This window comes from Balaenoptera borealis (assembly GCF_965194805.1).
Source record: "Balaenoptera borealis genome assembly, chromosome: 4".
NCBI classification, from domain to species: domain Eukaryota; kingdom Metazoa; phylum Chordata; class Mammalia; order Artiodactyla; family Balaenopteridae; genus Balaenoptera; species Balaenoptera borealis.
Window position 1 is genome coordinate 49,830,358 of NC_138861.1, and position 12,099 is coordinate 49,842,456.

Consider the following 12,099-nt stretch of genomic DNA (forward strand, 5'->3'; position numbering starts at 1 on the left):
CGCCCCCTCCCCCGCCCCCACCACAAGGTTTTACTTGCTTCCCTCAGCTATCTATGTAAAATCTTATTTCTCCAATCAGAATTACCTGGGTCATTAAACCTGTATTCCTAGAAATGTTTATTTAGATGGATGCCCTCTAGTTAGATCTTTAGAGGAACTGGAAGAATAATTACTTCCTTATCATGGTTTAAGAGCTCTCAAAATTACACAGTATGAAAGAAAGAGGACAGAGTAGTAAACATTTTGCTGATGCAGCCCCCCTCTCCTCCCACTACCAAAAATGTCAATTTCAAATCTAGATATTACAGTACTGGTTACCTGGAATGCCAACTCAATTATTCAAAAAATTTTATAAAGATCTCTGCTTTAGGTTATTTAAAAATCATCACTAGATTTCTTTAAGACACAAAATAAGAGAATTCTGACTAGGGATCTCCAGTGATACGGATGAGCCCACATTCAAATTTAGAAACACCAAAAATAAAAGTCTGGACACATGATTTTTTCTCTTTTATCCTCCTTTCTCTGGTTTCTTGGAGTCTTTCTTTCTGGTGATCTGCCCCATCCCGGCCTGATGTCCCACTAGAAAATTGATTTTCTGGTGGAAGAATTTTCAGCCATTTAATGAATCAAATTAAGTTCTGCAGGGAAAAAATTCTTTGGGCATTTCCTTTTTTTTTTTTTTTTTTTTTCGTTTTTAAAATGTGTATGGAATTCCTACCCAGAAGCAATGTAGCTTATTTTCTAATTGGTAGGAACAAATGTCCTTTATCAACTCATGTGGCTTCACATGTTCTACCTGCACCCTGGCAGGTAAATGCCAATGGGCAGTTTTAGATGAAAGCTGGAAAACAATGAAATTAACCAAAATGAAATCTGCACACACTTGATGGACTCAGGAGCCTCAGGAAGATAAGTGTCAATAGGTATGATTCAAGATTCTGACATTTAAAAAAGATAAGGAACCTATCATGTCGGTAACCTATTTCAGGCTCTAACAATTATTACCGCAAGCAATTTAGACTCAGGACAATACAAAATTGAACTCAAGGTAGTTGCTGGATAGTCCCTAATCCAAAAGGTTAAGGCATGCCTCTGTGACACACCCTTGCATCCAAGATCTTTCCCTTCACATCTCCTGACTTCTGTCTCCACCCTTTCCACCTGACATCAATTCACTGAAGTGTATGATGTGTGTGATTATCTTAAGCTAGACAGTACAACTGAAGGATAGGAAGATTGTCACTTGAGGATTAAGCAGTAGGGGAGGTATATCTACCAAAGCCCCCTCTTCCCCTCCCACTTCTCTGCTGAAAAAGGGCCACTGTATTTGTTTCCTAGAAGCTCCTTAGGGATTTAGTAAAGATCTTTGTTACCAGAGAGTATAAACTGAACTAGAAAATGCTTGGCTGTTCACAGGACTCATACTATGTTACTTTTCCCTTATTTGTGGATTAATTGAGACTAGGAGACATCCCTTATACAGACTGTAGCAACTTTAAAGGAGAAATACATTTGTAAAGAGGAGACTTGAAAGATTCTAACCAGCGGAGGGTGCTAATGTGACTGATACAGACTCCAGGAAGTGTGATGTCTGTCATTCAATTCCCAGGGTCTCTGGTGAGAACTTGCGCAGGGCATCACTTAAAGCTGAATTTTACCAGTCAGCTCAATTCTCAGTTAAAGGCATGTTTCAGATGAACTCTACAAAACCCACAGATGCTTCAAGGGTAAGGGCTAAGTTTCCAGAATTCCTAAATCATAGACATCCTCAGAAGGAGAGTCTATGAAAGGTCAGTATAAAAGGCAAGCAAGATTTGAAGAGCCTTAACAAGGAGATTTACAAGGAGGATGTGTAATACATCCAAGATCAGAGGGATTTCAGGGACCTAGAAGAGAAATAGAAGGAGATAGAGGAGGAGGAAGGGGTGGAGGAGGAGAGAGAGGAAGAGGAGAGAAAGCTGATAATGGCCTTACTATACTTGGGCAAGTTGTTTGAGTACCAGTATTGCCAGAGTCGAGGGTGGAAAAGTGTCCATAGACAAAGCCCCTTGGACACTTTCTGTCTTTGGTTAGAATTTATTTGGAGGAACCTCAGCAAGAATTTGTACAATCACTTTGTCTAATATGATGTCAAGTATATGGGTCAAATGGTACTATTAAACAAGTATGGATTAAAAATGTGTTTTAGTGCAATTTACTAATTTAAAAAGTGTAAAGTTTTCCACCAGATTCCTTGCCAGATTCTTTGAAGACCTTAACATAGAGTAATGTATTGTCATGTTACCCACTTGTCCATTAATATCAGATACTGGGGCTCTTTAATTATGTTTTTTTTGGGGAAAACATAAATTCCTAAGAGGGCAAAAAACACAGTAACAAAACTGAATAGTCAAAAATTGCCAAAATCCTAACATTTCCTTCGGGTTCTCACCAACAATGCAGAATTTGTGTGGGTACTGGAATATGCCAAGATCTGATTTCAGAATTAAGATAGAAGGCTGTGCTTTGATGCATGTCTGTTTCAAAATATCTGTCTTTGGTTTTTCTTTTTATTTCCTGGCGGAAGTTTTAAATTTTTTAGAAAGCCCAGTTTTGTCTTAGCTAAATAAAGTAGAGAGAGATTCAGGGAGTTTTGTGCCTATCACCTCCCAACACTTTGGATCACATGATTCAGAAAAAGGGGTAGCACTACTACTATTAAAACGTTGGGGCCAAAATATCCAATTGAATCCCTGTGAGAGAGAATAAAGGCGAGAAAGTGCAAAAGAGAGAACAGCTCCTGTGGAGGTGGATTCTTCCTGCCTCTATAATTCCATCATAGGTCTGCTGTCAGTCAAGGGCCTTAAAAATGAAGCACAAGTACGTTATGTGCCTGTTTAGATCCTGAATGGAGTATAATATCAACCATCGCTATATACTCTTACTGAACTGATATATTTTTGGTGGCAGCCAGTGTCATACTCCATCGTCCCCTAGACCTTCAGATTAGATGATACACACAAGAAAAATCCATGATTAAATTTAGCTTTAAAATAGTGTTTGTTGTTTTTTGTCTAATTACAAAATTAATATATGTTCAACTCATGAAATCGGGACGCTATAAAAAAGCATAAAAGGAGAAATTAAAAATTGCCATGATCTCACCATACAGAGATAAGTATTGCTAGCATTTTGAGTATATCTAATTGTTTCTTCACCTCTGTATGTGTGTGTGTCTTAAATAATGGTTTGGCTCATATTACTAACCAAAGCAAGGTCCTCTTTGCCTGGGCTGCAAATTCAAACCTCAATTTCCAACTAAAATGGTTTTCTTTGTTTAGAGCTAGACTGCAGAGTTTACTGGATTCTGTTAAAGAACTAAACTCTCCCTTCCAAGATATGCAGATTCCTCTCAGTCAGCTCCCAGAAAAATCTCCTGCTTTATACTTTCAGTGGCCATTTCTAAATCACTCCCCTAGTAGTCTAGAGTTTCCTTGAGCTTGTTGACTCAAAATTTCTCTAAGATAGTCTTTATGTTCCTGTCACTCACATCCTGGCTCTCTTTTCTCTACTCATCGATGAGTACAAGCGTGCACACATTCACACCCCCTTACACACACACACCATATACATTCACATCCCACATGCACATCCATAGGGTGAAACATTCCTCCAGACATGAAACTTCCCCCTTGTGGACTCAACTCTCAATATTAAAAAACTGGCATGGGAACTTAAATATTTAAAAACCTAATTCCATTTGAGTATCTGAGTAATAGCAAGATGGGCTTACTTTCAATATACTTGCCTTTTTGTAGGTTTCAAGCTCATTCTCATGTTGGAATCTTCTCATTAAGTCTGTGTTCTTTAGAAAATTAAACACTGCCATTGAAATAAAACAACGTGCTCCCAAGAATTATTTACTTGTAGACTACCTAAATTATGTGTGACTTAAAAATGGTTTCCATTTTTAAGCAGATAGAAAGTAAATTATCAGTAGGGTCTTTACATCTGTCTAATTGCAGTGTTGTATATCCCAAGTCTTATCATTTGTCTAGGACACCCTCATTCCATCCTATTTTCATCATATTCCAAGTGCTTCCTCATTTCATTTTATTTTCATCATATTTCAAGCACTTTAAATAATGGATGTACTTTTTTGCCTCCTTTTCCATATTTTCTTCCCCTTGGCATTGCCTGCTTTATCTAGTTTCAGATAATTTAAAACTTAAAAAGAACCTTTATAGCTCATTATGGATTCTTGTCCCAATGATAGGAAATATACAGTCTGGATACAAAATTGAGCTATTAAGACTGCTACTGGCCTCGGATACTAAGTGTAATTGATTCCATGCTTGAGTAAATGTTATTTCCCTGGTTTGGGCTGTTAACTAGAGACTTGGGGCTCAGCATTACTTTAAGTCACTTAAAACCAATGAGGTTATCAAGCAGAATAAAATGTTTTCTTGTTGTAGAGTGCAGACATAACCATCAACTTTTTAAACTATCTTCCATGAAAACTAAATAAGAAAGTGTCAATGAATCAAAATAATCCATTCAAACACATTACTAATGATAATAGTAATGATAATGATTATAATTGTAAAGTTATAGGAATATCCCTTAGAGTTTTTAAAGTGTCTTCCTATATGTGATGTCTTTTCACTGCAGCAGCCCTGTGAAAAATCTGTTATTGCTTACACTTTACAGAAGAGAGAACAGAGAGAAACGTATAGGCCTTGCTCAGGATCACGTAAACTAATGAAGGTTGGAGATAAGACTTGAATTCAGACCATTTGAATACAAACTGTGGATTCTTTTCATTCGTGTGTCAGTAGCAACATCTCCCTATGCAAAAGACAGCACGATTTCTCTTTCACATATCATTTATACTGATCAAGTGCTTGACGATAATTGTTATCATTACATTATTCTGTGAGAAGGAAAAATTGTCATCTCCCTACAGACCAATTTTAAATCCTGTTTTAGGTATTCATTTTAGTGTCCTTTCCTACTAAACCTTTTATCCAAGTTTTCAAAAAATGGCAAAATTAACTGCTCTCCCTCTTCCTCTCTTGGCTCACCATGTGTCAGAGGTGCTAATGAACAATGAATTGGCCACAAATCAGGCAGAAATATCAGGAAGAACAGCAAGCAGTTTAGATAATCCATGAACTTGAAAATTAGTTCCTAAGAAATGAGTGTTGGTTTTTAGATCTTGAAGTGAAACTGAAAAAAATTTGAAATTAGAAGTTTGCTTCTTAAGACATAGAAAAGCTAGAGGTTGATTATATAAGGAATAGAGGTGAGGATAACTAGTTCCTCCATATTTGAAAATTTACCAAACATAAACTTCCTGGGAAAGCAATAAAAAAATAATGTGATTTTTGAAAGATTTTCAAAGTAATATTCCAAGAAGATAATAACCAAAGGTCAGTTCAAGATATGGGCTATGAAGTAGACAAAACAAAACAAAAACCCCACACATACATAAAAAACAAACAAATAACAAAACCACATAGGACTAAAAAATTATTATCATCTCCTTTTCTTTTATCAAATTTCTCAACTTTTTTCAAAGCTTAAAAAAGGTAGCAAGAAAGCTTTTTGAAGGCTTATTTTGCAAACGTGGAGAGGTTATAGGCTGAGAGTAAGAAATGAACTGGGTTGAGGCTGCGGAGGACAAGTGTAGTTTCTAAATGCTGAGCAGTCTGTCTGTCCCAGATGACTTCAGGGGAAGACATTCTGTCTGGTGTGTTTTGCTCAAGAATGGACAGACCAATGAAAGAGGCTTCTAAATGGCTCTTGTGGGGAAAAGTTCCAATGAGACAGAAATTGAAGCACCAAGGCTGCCTCCCAAGACACCAATGCATTTTCAAGGAAGAAAGATGCTTTTGGATGAACATCAGATGAGCCCATTCTAATGTCTTCTTAATCAAACTTGGAGAAAAGGATTCCAAGTTCCTAAAGCAAAGGGATTTCAAATACAAACAGACAAAAGACAGAAAATGAGACCACCCTTCGGGGAGCCCAATAAAATAATTTTAAGATCCACTTAGAGAAATCCTCTCCCATCTGGGCTGGGGGCTGAGGGCGCTCAGCATCTGTGGAAGCAATCAGCAGCAACAGCATGATCAAACCCAGCCACGCCTTCCAGGTCCAATGCTGGGCAGCCTGGAGCTACCAGGTAAGAGAGTGGAGAGTAGCAGGATAATATCAATAACTCCCAAGGAGAGGACATGAGGGGCTCCATACGCTGTGAGGGGTAGGTGGGAGGCTCAGGGGGATGAGGATTTCCATTGATCCTGCTGAGTAGAGACTCAAAACCTAAAGTCTAAAGCCTAGGCTTCAACCAGTATGTAAACATTCACTACCAATGTAAATTTTACCCATATCCCCACCTAAGTCCCTTTAAACTGCTGTGGATACTCAAGTACTAACGCAAAGAATCAGAAGTGCAGTGTAGTTAAGCCCAATACTGGTAATTTTATGAAGAAAAATAATATTGGGAGAAATGAGCAAATTCAAGGAAGTACCGAGTTGCTATGTACATGAGTGGTTCCTTTATATGGTTGAAAGCCTTAAACACCTCCCAAATGCGAGGCCTGTACAGAACGCAAAGTCAATTCAGATATTTGTGGCTTCCTGAAGTTCACATACAGTCACTGAGAATGAGTGAACTAAGAAGGTTTAGAGTAAATTTTCCCTTTTCCTCGTAGGTAATGCAGAAACGATGCTCTCATATAGACATTTATTCTTGGCTCAGATCAAGCATGTGAAAGTTGCTGGCATCGTCTTTACAGGCAAACAAAAGGCTTACTCTTCCTATGGTAATGTTATATCATTATTTTAGACAGATGCTAGCCTCCACTTTAACCAGTATGTAAAGATATCTTGACATACTTTATGTTTTTGCTCATTTGTTCTTTAAATTCTCAATGCATTGCTGTATAGAAGACAATGAATGTAATTGTCTAGGTACTTACCAGGCGGGTTTTTCTTAGCATGCATTGCACAGAATTTCTAGTTTTGAATTGACAATAATAGAAAAAACACTCACTATTTATACATAAATGACAGAAATTTAGCGACAGTATCAAATTTAGTGACAGTATTAAATCCTTGAAAATCAGTTTACAAACATTAAAATACTTTCTGGATTGAACACTACACGAGGAAAGCCTGAAACAACAACAAATTCCTTTTATCTTAATTGTTAGCTTTAATCACTTATCAAATTCTAAAGTGATATACATTTGGGTTGAAGTTTCCCATACTTATTTAAACCAAAACTTGGCAAAATTTAGAGAAATGTAATCTGTAGGGTTAAAAGTGTTTCAAAAGTTACATTTTTTCCCCCTGTCTCTCTTTTCCTTTCAGAGGATCACTGTAAAAATGTCCATTTCTTTAGGCCTTTTATAAAATTAATATTATAAAACAAACGTTTAAGATTAAGCTACTTGCCATGTGTAAAATGACTTATTAATTCCTCATGATGTGCCATTGGGTTTTAAAAAATAGAAACAAATGGTTATTTTAAATAATTCATACATTTTTCACACAAAGATTATATTAATCTACAATTTTCTAGACTAAGGATTTATGTTAATATTTCAATGAAAAGATTATAGCAATGTTGATCTTTAATTTTATTAATGAAAAAGGCAACTTAGAACTAAAATGTGTGTCTAAGTTTAGACATTTCTACATACAGTTCCTTTTAATAGATTATCACATTCACAGTTTATTTTGCAAGAAAAATAATTTCTAAACATAAAGTCCAATAGGCCAAAAATTCAGTACTCTTTTGTGGATATGGTATTAATTGACCCAGGTTATACCCGTGTTAACTTTTTAATTATTGCTTATGTTTCTGAAATACTATATAATTTTGTATAATATATGGGATAAACCTATTAATAATAAAAACTTTGCATTTGCACTTTATCGAGGTAAGACTAGTGAACTTATGATTGCATTTTTATTTAATAGCTGCAGGAATCCCCCCGGAAAATTGCTGTTTCTGGGGAGAGGCACACGGTGCTCAAATGTAAATAGTCCAAGAACACACAGCTTTGTAATAACCTAGGACACCATGACAAATGTATGTGATAAATAATAATAATAATTGTAATAAATAATAATAAATATAATAAAAACAGCTAATGAGCTTTAAGAAGTCAACTTATGGATATTTATCACTAATCTGTGTGGTTTTTGAGCAGTCATCAGGCTTTAAAATTTTTAAATGAAGTATTTACTTAAAAGGCTGAAATAAGAAGATTAATAAGTTATCTACATTGAGTGATGTTTACTAGCATAATTGGTCATTCTTGAGCACAATAAAGTCAAGATTTATTTACCTATATAAAGAGCCTTTTAATTATTCATTACATAAAGTCTCAATATTCACAGAATTAGGGACAAAGAATAAATATCCAGCTTCATTCTTCCTTTAGCTAATATTTTGTTCCAATTACAAATACAAATATATAAAATAGAGCTTTGTGATAAGTTAAAAGAAAATCATTCTCATAGAAAGAGCAAGGAGATGCCAGATGTGTTGATACCTATGTAGTAACCCACTCTCCTTTTTCCCAACTTTCTGCTCAGATTGACATCCCAAGGAGAAGCTACAGAAACATGGGGGCCTATCTCGTTTTATTCCAGACTTCCAATACCAATGGCCCTATCCTGAGGAGAGAAGGAAAGGGAAGGACAAAAATACAGCAGCTTTGTCTGAGAACTAAAACATCATAGGCTCAAACAAAAATTCACTAATATTTCTTCTTTGTATGTAGAAGTTGTGACTAATAAAATGCGAATTACTGCTGAAATCATAGAGCTTTGTGTCATTATTCCTTTCATTAATCAATAGGATACTAAAAATACAACTACATTTATGTAAGGAGACTTTTAAATATTTTGGTGTTTATAGAGTCCCCAGTTGTTGAGAAAAGACGGGACCTTTGCCTTACAATGTCCCCTCTTTTTTAGTGTTACCATTGTTCTTTGAAGGTGGAAGAGTTGTGCAGAGAGGGATAATGTACATTGATAGTAACTACTTTTCTCAAATAGCATGCACAGCATTAATTCATTACACAATCACTACAGAACAGGCAGGGCCACAGGTGTATCTAGAGTCCACAGTCTTAATATCCTGCTACTACAATTTTACCAACAGGGACGCGAGAGAAATGTACACAATAGATTCCTTATGAAAATTATTGATCTGGTTTCAAAATAGCTTAATTATTATTGCTACCTTTAATGGAACTCATTAAAATGGCTGTCATGAGTCTATCGAGATGGTTCCACTATAATTCAATTTTAATTAACTTGATCATTATTTTTAACAATGTAAATAAACAAGCTATGCTACAACCTTATCTTAACCTTGGATCTTTCAGCATAGAATTTAGAGATTTAAACCTTTTTCTTTCTTTTTTTTAAATTGCTATAGTGATACTGAACAAATTTCATTATTAAAATCGACTAATTCCTGTTACCATCAATTAGTCTTACATTAGGAAATTTCAATATATTTATGTTCGAAGAAGATTTAAACTGCGCTCCTACCTGACAACTAGTTTTACATCACAGGACACAAGGGCTCTGGCATGAACAGTGCATATACTGATGTTTGCATATTATAAGTACAGAAGTTCAAACACTTTATAATATGCTTATGGACCTGTCAGGCATTTAAGATCCTGTGGAGGTAATGAGCATTGTTGAAAAATGAAAGTGCTCAAATCTCATAATTCAATGTACAATGCCACCTAGACTACTATTAATAACATGAGTCTATGAGATCTGGAAAACTATGCATACCAGAATCCGCATGGCTGTTTTACCCAATGGAATTGTAAAGGGCAGAGCCAAGAGCCTGGAATAAGATACCGCAAAAATGTCATCAATGCTAAGTGACTTCCTAGAAACTCCCAACAGGAAGCTGACCCACCTATTCTACAAGAACCATGGATTTTCCCTGGAGATCCTTATTTTTTGTTAGTCTTTGGCACCAGTTTCTTCAGTCTATTCGTCACTTGCTGGCTGACCTCCTGCCACTATATATATAATGTTCTAGTAATGGATTCACGTCTTGTTTGGTCCTTGTTAATTGGCATTCTCCCAGAGATTTACTTGTGAGATGTCATTTCCTGTCCCCCCATTCATCCCATAGGTGTGTCCTCTTCAGCTGGAAATCATTAGTGTCATGATGGTACCTCACAGAACATAAAATGTGAACATAAAATGAATTATTACATATGAACCAAAAAGCACAGTGCCTGACACAGGGAACACATTTAACAAATAAGGGCTCTTACTATTCCTACCCTTCAGACTTGGTCATCTTCCAGTGAGCCTCTGCTATCTTAACCCACAGAAAACATCCATCTCATTCATTCCCCCAAAGCTCTCTGAGACCTTGACCTTCATGACTCCTGAAGATGTGACATTACAGAACCAAGGCAGCCACTACATTCAATATGAGCATTTGTGGCAAATGCTGGAAAAGACAAAGACTTCAGACACAAAAATCAGGAAGATGTTCTTTGGAAAGCTGACAAATTGAGTTAGGTATCATTTATATCTAATCTAAAAAAAAACCATGATGCTGTCCAACTTTCCAATTAGGTAGTTCCTTATATATATACAACCAACTTATGCAGAACTTTTTAATTTAAATAGCTGTCTAGCCAAATGGCTAATTGAATTTCCCATTCTATCCTTGGAATTCCTTTACTTTCTTTTTTTATCTTTTCTCCACCACTTATCTCTGTTTTACACACCAGTCCAAAATAACCCAGAGTAGGTTCACAGAGCCAGGGGAAGGATTGCTGAGGATAAAGAGGAAACAAGATGGTAGTTCTGTGTCCTATCTCTTCTCCTTCTTGAGCCTCTCTCAGAGCCTTCCCAGCTTCACGTTGGAATGCCCATCCTAACTTCCGAGATAAAACGTTTAGGATGGCTTTCCTCATAAAAACTGATTCTATCTTCTCTCTTAAATGAAGGTAAGTCTTAATTCAGCCTGTCATGTGCCTAAATGCTGGTGTGAGTGATGAGAGAGGATACAATCCCAACTCAATTGTCTAACTTCAGAGGTGGGTCCCACTGATGTAGGACTTGAGCACAGGTTCTTTCCTGAGAGCAAGAGTAAGAGGACCAGAACTAGACCTGAAAAGGTGATTTTTCCTTGCCTGTTTTCCATTTTTGCTCAAAAACAGAAACAACAACTTATCTACTAACTTCAGAGACAGAGGATAAAGGCTAACGTTGCAGAGACTTTGTTGTGTCACAGTCCACAGGGAAGAAGAGAAATCCTTGCTGAAAGGAAAGTCTTCTGGTAGCTACAGAGAAAAAGAAAAGATCAAGAGAGTGCAGGAAAGAAGGTAGGAAGCAAGCCCGAAATGGAGCAGTATCCTGGGTGATTTTGACATGGCTCCAAGTTGCTCCAAATCCTCCTCTGCCCAGCTCACAGCTGGAAGAGGCCTCAGTTCAACTACTTAATAGTGAGAGGAATAGGATTATGGCAAGCAATCTACCCTGGTGCCCTCTTACAGCAGCAGGTAATGCATTCCTAATAACTTTGATTGAACTTATGCCACATTTTTTCTTATAAATATTATTCACATGGTGGATAGGTCCTAGAACATTTCTGTGGGTTGGAATTACACTTATATGATGATATACTACCTCTGAAATACTAACCAATGCATTTTTATTTCTAGTATTCCCTTCTTCCCTTTGCCTTCAATCTATCCGTTCATTTGTCTCAGGCAAGGGATAGCACAGGGAAAACAAATGAAAACAGCAGCAACCAAAAAAATAGATTAAAATCCTATCACTTAGGGTCACGGTAAGACTAGTATAAATAGGCAGCAGACCTGGTGAGAATACATTTTGATTTAGAGATCGCTTATTAAGTCTTGTCTAGAAATAGTTCTGATGAGAGGGTGAGAGACAAAGGAATGAGACATAGAGCAACCCACAGACTTGGGCAAAGACATTCTCCTACTCCCATCTGGGAGTTGCATGGGAACTGAGGCCATAGATGGTCCAGTTTCCACCCCAGTGAACAAAGTATATTGTGCATTCAGAGAAGCTATGTTA